Source organism: Camelus ferus, chromosome 8, assembly GCF_009834535.1.
Source record: "Camelus ferus isolate YT-003-E chromosome 8, BCGSAC_Cfer_1.0, whole genome shotgun sequence".
Lineage (NCBI taxonomy): Eukaryota > Metazoa > Chordata > Mammalia > Artiodactyla > Camelidae > Camelus > Camelus ferus.
In genome coordinates this window covers 55,730,325-55,741,012 of record NC_045703.1, presented here as the reverse complement: position 1 = coordinate 55,741,012, position 10,688 = coordinate 55,730,325, and positions in this window count along the sequence as shown.

Below are 10,688 nucleotides of genomic sequence, written 5' to 3'. Positions count from 1 at the left end.
AGATCTAGTCACTGTAATAAGGTAAAATATTTTCACAGTTTATTGGTATTATGCAGACAATTTTAAGTATTGACCATTTAAGTAAATTCAACTGTTTACAAAATAAGGGCAAACTGCTTTTTGGTGTAGTCACAATCACCACTGATTTCAAACTAGTGGCTGCCTGCACTAGAGTGAAATTACCTCACCACGTCAACTGTACCCTTCTCCAATAAGCATCTTTAGCCGTGTATCTGCTCTTTGCAAAGAAAAGCAAGGTGAAGGTGTTTTCCATTTCTGTCATTCTGCCGAAGTACACCCTGCTTAGACACAAGGAGGCGTCCCAGAGACCTAAGGACCTAAGGAGGTCATCAGTCAAGTCACATGTGCCGCCAGAGCCTTCCTCAGAGAACACTTCTAAATTAAAATGAGCGCCAAATTCTTGTTTGCATTTATGATCCTCTCACATCATAAAGTTGTATTTTATGTGTAAGAGACTAACGTTAAAAAGAACAGATGCAGGCTCAACAGGTGAAGTTTGCATTCTTGCTAAATGGTGCCCATATGATAACAAATCCTGATATCTGAAAAAAGGCTTCCCTGTATTTCAAATTCAGAGAAATGGGCAGATTTGTTTCTCATGCAATGCATGGTAGTATGTGGATGGTGAACTTAAAAGAATCCGTGACACAGCATTAAGTACCATATTTACATTTAGAGTAGCAATTGATTTCCATTAAAATAACATCTGTCATATTAAATTTATGTTGGTAATCTGAATTAAATATGTGATTTTTTTGTATTAAGTTTGTGATTTTTTTGTATTAAGTTAGGGGTTTTCTTGTTTTTGCTTATATAAATGCACAAGAGCTATATTTACATTTATACACATTTAAGTAATATTATAATTAAAATAATGTAACTCACTGCCAGAAGTCTATTTTATTTTTTCTTAAAAAGGGATAGAACTTTACTCAAGTTTGAAAAATATTGGATACAGCTGTGTTAAGATTGGTCAATAGGATCATAGACTTTTATAAAATATTATCAGAAAAATCAAAAGCCCCTGTAAGTCACTGTGTTTGTATAAACCTAAATTCTTGAAACTCTGTATCATCAAAAACTCAACTTCAGTGACTTCCAGATAAAGATGGAGATTAAAAACATCATCTAATCTTGCTTCTTCCAAAACTCCATTGAAATTGCACCTAAGAGGCTTATTGTAAGGCATAAGACCACAAGATAAAGATGACCATGACAACAACAAATTTGAAGAAGGCAAGTAGATGGTCAATTGGAAATTGACTTTACAGGCCTGAAATGACTAATTATGTCAGCAATTGGGGGAGGCTGAGAATAAATGTGATTTCCACTGAAATCTTAGCCCCCAAGCCCAGGAATTGATGGCACCAGATACCCTGGAAGAAGAGGGTAATGAGGAGATGATAAAAAGGATTGACTGTAAGAAGTAGTTAGATCCCCCAATTCCTTGGCCCTCCCTACACAGCTGGGCAACTGCCTCTCCCCAACCCCAACAGAAGATCAGAAATATATTCTCTGGATCAGGGAAACCAAGCCATGGGTAAGGGAACTATGCCCAAAAGGGGGGAAATTGAGTAGGAAGATGAGCAGCAGAGAAGTGATTATAGCTGGGTTTGGTAAGACTGGAGGAGACAAGATATCTAAATCTTCATCTTCATAATAGGAAGTCAGTAGATAATGTCTAAACCTGAAAAAACCAAGCAGTAACTTTACAAGCTTGTTCCTTAGAGATATGGAGGTAATATCAGAAGAGTATCTTTAAAAGTTCAAAGTAGATGCTTCTGAGAAAGGACTCATGGAGGAAAGTGGCTGGAGACTGACATTTGTCTTTGCAAACTTTGTAGAACTAGCTGTTTCTTAAAGTTATGTGCACATTTAACTTTAATAAAAAGAAAATTAACGGGGGGTGGGCAGGGACTGGGATTTCAAAATGTAGAATAAATAAACAAGATTGTACTATGTAGCACAGGGAAATATATACAGGATCTTGTGGTGGCTCATAGCAAAAGAGAATGTGACAATGAATGTATGTTATGTTCATGTATAACTGAAAAATTGTGCTCTACACTGGAATTTGACACAACGTTGTGAAATGACTATAACTCTAAAAAAAAATGTCAAAATAAATAAATACGGAAAAAAAATTTTTTAAATTGAAAAATCTCTACCCCTGTTTAAAAAATAAATAAATAAATAAATAAATAAACCTAATTACCACCCCCAAAAAAAACTTTAAAAAATAAAAATTTAAAAAAAAGAAAATTAAAGGTTGTCAGAATTCATAAGTACATGCAGAATAGTACAAAAAGCAATGGCTTACGGGTAGAACCAGAGACCCGGATCATGGTACAGGAGGCAGGCCACATTATGACTTTCATAAGCCCTAGGCAATTTTGATTTTGTGGGTCCCCTCCCACTATAATATCAATATTTTAAATTATGTTTATGCAACTTACATACTTCAGCTTTTTTTCTTTCTTAGACAAAAATTTAATAAAATTTCGTGGGTTTTTTAAAAATACCATCGTCCCTGAACACTGTGCCTACTGGTTAAATTGGACCTAAAGGTGAAAGAAAGGAGAAAAATATAGATTTCTGTTTATTCTATGGTTAACAAAGTTCTCTCTGCTAGGGATCAAAATTTCTAGGTCAGAATAATGCCAAATAATTTTATAAACAATAAAACTGTTTTTTTGCTCTGATCCCAACACTGTCAGTACAAAAATTGGCTTCACTCATCCTTCAATCTATCCTACACTTTTCCATTACATCAGGCTGTTATAATCATATTGTTCAAGAGTCTTCCATGGCTCCCAATTGCTTCCTGGATAAAATTAGCCATTTGAGTCTGGTAGCAAACTACTCTTTTGCTATTCTCAGACTTTTAAATTCACTTTTCATCAAAAAATCTTTTAATTGAAGTATAGTCAATTACAATGTGTCAATTTCTAGTGTACAGCACAATGTCCCAGTCATGCATGTACACACATACATTCATTTTCATATTCTTTTTTATTAAAAGTTATTACAAGATATTCAACATAGTTCTTTGTGCTATATTGAAGAAACTTTTTTCAAATCTATTTTTATATCTAGTGGCTAACATTTGTTAATCTCAAACTCCCAAGTTTATCACTTCCCATCAAAAAGTCTTTTGCAGCACACTCTCATGCCTTTGGTCACTCTGTTCTTTCTTCAGCAGTGTCCTCTTGTGATTTCTCCTCCCTTTTTATTAATGTGTCTATTTTCTCTTTGAAGCTTCTTCTGACTACTCATCCCATAATGATTGTGTCCTTTGGATTCTTAACACTTATTGTCAGGACCATTCACTTAAAATGTATCATACTGCCTTTTATGGTTACTTATAGCCTCCAATTTATGCATCTTGTTGCCTGAACAATATTATAAGTGCCTTGAGGGCCTAAAGTCTGTCTGATCCTAATGTGGTATTGGTTGCATAGTATGGGTCCATTCAATAATTGATCGATAAGAGAAAAATATTTTGGGCTGAGCTTTTCCATTTCCATGTACATATAGGGCATTATAATATATATACATATATATATAGTTACTACCACTGAACTTTACACGTAAAATAGTTAAGATGTAAATTTTGTTATGTATATTTTATTACACTTAAAATTGTATATGTATATTCCAACTATACCAAAGTCCATGTTTTATGTATCTTCAAATTATATCTGAAAATTTTAATGTACTGCCTCCTTGTTTTATTAACGTGAATGAGTTGGAAGACAATGCTGGGTTCCAGTCCTAGCTCTGTCAGAGACCAGCTAAGTGGTGACCTTGCATAGACTGCTTGACCTTTTGCACCTCCATTGCCTATTCTGTACAATGAATTGTAGACAGATTCACCAGATGGTCTCCAAAGGCCCGGTTCTATGAGTTTGTGACTTCACCTGTGGAGCGCACACACCATCTCCAGAATTGTGGGAGAAAATGCTTTGTCTGGCTCCCTTCCCAGATTTGCAAACCGAACGACACTAGCTGAGCATAACTTACTCCACTCCCAGCCCTGTGAATTCTAAAAGCAGTTGGGGAAACATAGCAGCTGTGAATGTGGAGGACTGTGCTTCTGCCCCACCCTGGCTGCACCTCTTTTTTGGGGAATTCCAGCCAGGCTTACTCTCAACCAGCATCCCGCCCTAGCAGCACTCACTGTATGCAGGCCCACTGGGAAGGGATGAGCCCCTCCCTTTGGGGGCCTCTCACCAGGCCTCTAGCTCCTGCTCTTCCTTCAGGGTTGGGGAGGTGTAGAGAAAGGCGCCTTCCCTTCCCTCAACCAGCGTATCAGGGAGTGCTTGGGGAAACAGGTCTCATCGATGAGCCGAGCAAGATTTCCAAAGTGTATTAACTTCAGATTTTAAGTGGAGGAACTTTTATCTGTTTTGTGATTGCAAAATCCTTTAAAATACATATTTTAAAAAATTTCCCACTTTTAGAGAAAGAATACTGTTCTTATGGTTGTCCTTTGAAATTAATTATGGAAGCTGAGTTGTCTGTTTTCAAAATAATAGTAGGTTGTATTTGAATTTGCAAAAATCTCTACTTCATCTTTTAGCTTAGATTAGTTACAATAACTACAAACCTGTCAACTGAAAAGGTAATAATATAAATACTTTTTAAGAGTGCTAGCACACAGTAAAATCCCAAGGTTCAGTTTATACATGCAAAGTGTGAGGCGAAAGAGGGGGGAATGGTAGATTGTCATCTTAATGGTAGATCTCTAGCCCACCCCAGCTTTCCAGGAGTCCTGAACAAAGAGTAGAGTCAAATACTTTAGGCCTGAGGTCACTGGACTCTCAACCAATCTTTGTTTAAAAAGGAGGTGGGGGTGGAATTTCTTGCTCATTGTCTCTGTAAGTATTTAATTATTTAGTGATTTGCTAATTCTCCATGGGGTTTAAGGTTATTTATGTAACGATTAAATAAAATTGAAACTAAATGTCTGAGGAAAGGTGGACAACTCAAAATTATAGATAAGACAAGGCCAGGAACAAAGGTAAGACACAAAAACTCAGGAATAAATTTTTGCTTACTTCTTGGTGTAGTGCCACAATCACTGTGAATGACAACACTTGTTTAATTACCACAGAATCTTATTTATTACCAGGCCATTATTCATAGAAGCTTCTCCAAGAGCTATCCCCTTATGGGGCTCAATCCAGCTGTGCTGTGCCAGAGCCCAGCAGATTTTCCTTATCTTCCTTCGGATAACGGTATAGTCTGTCCAATATTAACCTGAAGGGTCGCTTCATCAACAGAGCCAAGCTTCCCGGGGTTAATGTCTTTAAATTCTAGGAGTCTCATTGTTCATTTTTCTGTCTTTGTGATTGAGTAACTGCCCTGAGTTGGCTGGATGAATAGTGTGGTTCCTCTGTGGCACCTCCCTGGACTTGACCTCCAGCCTCCACAGGGGTTACCTTAAGTAGCTGTGTGCTTGGATCCTCCCAAAATGAGAGTCAGTGGTTGTATTCATTTTTCCAGTTATGTTGGAAAAGAGCCTTTTCTGTCAGTGCTTTTGTTTCTAACACCAGTTGTGTGGTTTTGTGATTCCAATGCAGTTTCTTCAGAAAATTTCAATACTACTTTCTATTTTTTCCAAGAATTTCATAACCAACCCATTTTTTAACCTTTATTTTTTTTTTATTGATATATAGTCAGTTTATAATGTTGTATCAATTTCTGGTGTACAGCATAATGTTTCAATCATATCTATATAATCAACCCATTTTTAAAGTGTTAAAAGTAATACTTTTTATTTTTAATCTGGAAAATGTTTCCTAAAAAGGAAACAGCTCCCCTAAAAGCAAAGCTTTCCTGTCTGTAACCAAGATATTCAGCCAGCAGGCTGGACTGGAGGTGAAAAAGGTCACAGAAGAATTATTCCAAAGGAGAAAATATAAATGTTTCTAAACTGTACTGGTGAATCTGAAACAGAACTAGGGGCTGGGTGACAGTCATACACTCAAGAATTCTAGAGCTGGAAAAGAATGTTGCCCTTAGGCTAATGACTTCAGAGCTATATTTCTCCCTTTGGGTTGGCCTTGGGTAGTAGATGTTAAGAGTAGAGGGTGGGACAGAGGCACAGGGACCACGGCCACTAGATTCTTTTTTAGCCACTTTGCTCCACTGATAGATTATGTAATGATTTTTTTTTTTGAGGTATGATTAACACACAAAAAAATACATATTTATTATATACATTTTGATGAGTTTGAAGTTAAGTACACACCCATGAGACTATCACTGCAAACAATGCCAAAACCATAGGCATCACCTCTGAGCTTCCTCACCCCCTTTTTTTTAAAGAACATTTAATGTAAGATCTTCTTTCATAACAAATTTTAAGTACACAATACAGTATTATCAACTATATGCGCTATGCTGTTCAGTAGATCTCTAGGACTTATTCATCTTATATAACTTAAACTATGTCTCCTTTGACCAACATCTCCCTGATTCCTGGTCCCCACGTATCTTGATTTTTCAGTCAGCAGGTAAGGTCATCATAAAGATGAAAGAACTGAATTCTCTCCTTCTGAGGAGGCTCATAAGAAACACTTCTTATAACCTCAGAACTCTTAGGTCCTAAAAAAAATCCGTTTAGATTTATTTCGTGAAAATTTTAAGTAATGAATTTCACATCTTTCTGTCTAAACAAAAGAGGCACTCAGAGTACACACTGTGGTTCCGTTCCCTGCTCTGCCACTCACCAGTTGTGACCTCAGGAAAATATTTTACCTCTCAGTTTCCTCATCTATAAAACAGAGATAACAATACCCACCTCATAAGGGTGTTATGAAGGGTTTAATAAATACAGTGCATAAATGCATTTAGCATAGTTTTGAAAACACAGCATTCAATAAATGGTAATTATTCTTTAGATTTTATTCAACAGTGATACATAGTCAAAGTTTTACTTTACTTTGGTTTTACTATGAGACTGAGCCTTATAAAAAATCTTTTTTCATTTCATTTTCAAACCTGACAAATAGCTGTGATAGATATTTTGCAGATAAAAACAAAATTGAAACTAAGTGCTATGGACTGAATGTTGTATCCTCCCAAAGTTCACATGTTGAGGCCCTACCCTCCAGTGTGATGGTATTTGAAGATGGGACCTTTGGGAGGTAATTAGGTTTGGATGAAGTCAAGAGGGTGGAGCCCCCATGGAGGGATTGGTACCCACATAGGAAAAATGGAAGACCAGGGCCCTCTCTCTCAGCCACGTGAGGATATAGCAAGAAGATGGCCTTCTGCAAATCAGGAAGAGGCCTCTCACTAGAAACGGAACTGGCTGCACTTTGATCTCGGATTTCCCAGTCTCTAGATCTGCGAGAAATAAATATCTGTTGTTTAAGCCACCCATTCTACGGTGTTTTAATAAGGTCACCCAAGATCGCACAGGTGGTGAGTCATTGCACCAGAATTTGAATGTGTTCGACACCAAAGCCTGGGCTTTTTCCATAAAACCATGCTGCCACCCAACGTAAGGTGGAAGCTACTTGGGTCTCTCCAGACAGAAAGTTCCCCTGAGCCAGCCTGAATCCAACTGGTACATTTTGCTGTGTTACCATATGTAAGTTACTTGACTTCTCTGTGCCTTGGTTTCTTCATTTGTCAAATGGGGATAATAGTAATACTCTATGGACTCAAATAAGGGTTGCTGAGAGAATTGTATAAAGACCTGTGAAGTGTTTAGGACAGTGCTTGGCATGTAGTAAATTTTATTATTATTATTATTATTGTTATTACTACTACTGTTTATAACCTTAGGGTCAACTCAGATTAGTCTTTGGGAGATGGGAAGAAAGAGCACCAAATGCTGTCTTTTCAGCGCAGACTGTAAATGCCTTACATGGTACAATGCTAGTGTATTACTTGTGGAATATTAACTTTTAGGTTTTCTGAAATCATCCCTGAAAATTTTAGAACAGAATTTGACTGGCCACCCAGCAGAATCACCGGAAGAGCTTTTAGAAAACAGATCTCAACCCACATTCCCATCCTTAGCCCCACTCCCACCTCCCACCCCATCCTCATTCCACACCACTTATCAGGGTCTGCAGGGGTGGGCCAGAAATACTTGTAGCAAGTGTCCCAAGTGACTCAGATATGCAGTCTTCTAATCCAGCCTGTTTTAAAGCAAGGGAAAAATGAGACTCAGAGAGGTTATGTGATTTTCCCAAGGTTCAGGGCTCTTTCTACTATAAGAAGCTAAAATTCATGCAGATATGCTATCTGATTATTCTAGGTCTGTTGCCAGCACAATTTTTTGTCTTTGTCAGCCAGAGGAATTATGGACTTAATCGAAATGCTGAACTAGTCTCACAGATACACCCCCACACACCAGGGGTATTAGGAAGCTGAGAGTTGGGGGAAGACTTGAGTGGCAGGTACCACTCAAGGAGAACTCCTCTCCCCTCCTCTGTGAACTAGGGTGACAAACATGGAAAGAAAGCAACTCACTTAAGCAGGCTTGGATTCTGGGTCTGGCATGAATACTATAGGATTCTGCATGTAAACATGTAATTTATCTTCTGTTTGGCTTCGCTCTGGTTGAAAGATAATCCTAGGTTAGCCTTTTGAAAAGCATCTTATCTCTCTTTTGTATTTTTAACCAGGTGTGTCTCTCTTTTTCTGTTGTTTCCACTGCTATTGACACAAGGGTCGAGTCTGGACCCACTGATCCTTCAGAATGTGCCAGGGTTGTTCATTTACTTACTTTCTGGCAAGCTTAACTGTGCTTGCAGAGCCACCAAATGGTTTTCAGAGCAAAAATGTTTCTGAACTGTTGACTTGTAAACATAGCCTTAAAGTCAACAGAATCTTTTCTCTGAGAGCTCCCAGTTATTTCAAGAAATCTAAGACAAAAGAAAACAAAAACCAAAAAACTCTCCTCAAGGATCTCCTGAAATCATTTGTAGATATGGTCTAACAACTCTCTGAACTATTGTTTAAAAACATAGGAATGTGATCTTTTTTTGAGGGTCATTTCTAAGTATCTCCCAGGCAGAGAGAATTTTTAAAATGTGGGGAACAGCTATAGCCACCAAGAGAAAACTAGGAGAATTGTTCTCAATACCTAGTCCTGCCCAATCAGCAGCTGAGCTGGAAGTACGCCTGTTGTTAAGAAGGATGCTTTTACTTTCCTAAAAAGGAAAAAAAAAAAAAAAAGTCATAGGGGCTTGTTTCTACTTCTTGACACAGATACTCCCCACGTGGGGTCTTTCCTTTGGGCTGCCAGGAGCAGGGAGTTGGAAGGGATACATATCATTTTTTCACCTAGGTTTTTACCCTGAAGCCCAGAAGAAAAAGAAATGTTCCCATTGCAAACATCCTGTACTTCCTTTCCTGTTATACTCATCAATCATATCATGGCTGGTTCAATATCTGTCTTCCAATTGGACTATAAATTCCATGAGAGTGATTATGTTCTTTCCTTACTCACTGCTGTGTCTCTGGTATAGAGCCCTGGCACACAGTTTGACATTCAATAAATATCTTTTGAATAAAATGCTGAATAAATTACGTTAAAGCCATAGCCTTCAACAGGGGTGACTGGAACCAGTAAGATTTTAAACTGAAGATGAAACCACTAGGTGGATGTGGAGTTGCTGTAGGTGTACAAGGTGATGGAGTATATAATGGAATTAATTAGATGAAAAAGTGGGAACTTCTAGTTTTGAAGGCAAAAAGAAGGAAGAACCTTGTGATTACACTGAGCCTGTTATGATCACATTGGTAATCATTGAGAATCAAAAAGAAAAATGCCAAATAGCCCCTCAGCCTGGCTATCTCAAAACATCTTCCATCTGTTATAAGCACCTATTCGTATTTCAGGTTCAGTTGCTTTAACAAAGAGGGGTTGTGGATTTTTTAAAGTACTCGTGTAAAAGTAGTCCCATCTGGGATTTAAACTGTACAGTTTCGGCAACACAATTAACATCTGAAAGCCATCCAGGGTTGTGTAACATCGTTGATGGTTTTACTGTTGATAAATAAAGCTCTTGAAAAATAAATCTCCCAAATTAAACATATGGAGTGTCTGCAATAATGTCATAAGTGCTATCTGCTTTTAAAAATGGAGAGAACAAGATCATTTCATAGATCAACCTCCTTTGATGGGATGACTATCTATCCGAAAATGTGATGATGAAAGAGTCTAACTGAAAAATGGTTGCGAGCATATCTTTGTTGAACTTCAGTCCCTGGATAGTGTGTCCTCTTCTGAAGAAAACTGAGTGATGGGCTCAGAACTGTAATAATATATCGGGATCAAAAACTGGAGAATTATCAACATACAAAGTACAGGAGACAAACAGAGTCAAATATTGACTTTTTAGTGAAGGAATTTTGAATAGACTACACTTAGGAAAAAAAATCACTTAGAATAATGTATGCTTGCAAATTTAAATATTTGACTTGTTTTTTAGAAATCTGCAGTTTGATAGCTTTTTGGGGTATAACTACATACAACAAACTGCACATATGTAAAATGTACAACTTGATGAGTTTTGACATATGTTTATATCTGTCAAACCATTACCACAATCAAGAAAATCCATCCATCTCAAAAGTTTCATCATGACCCTTCTCCTCACTCCTGTTCCTTCCCCTAGGCAAACCGATCTCCTTTTTCA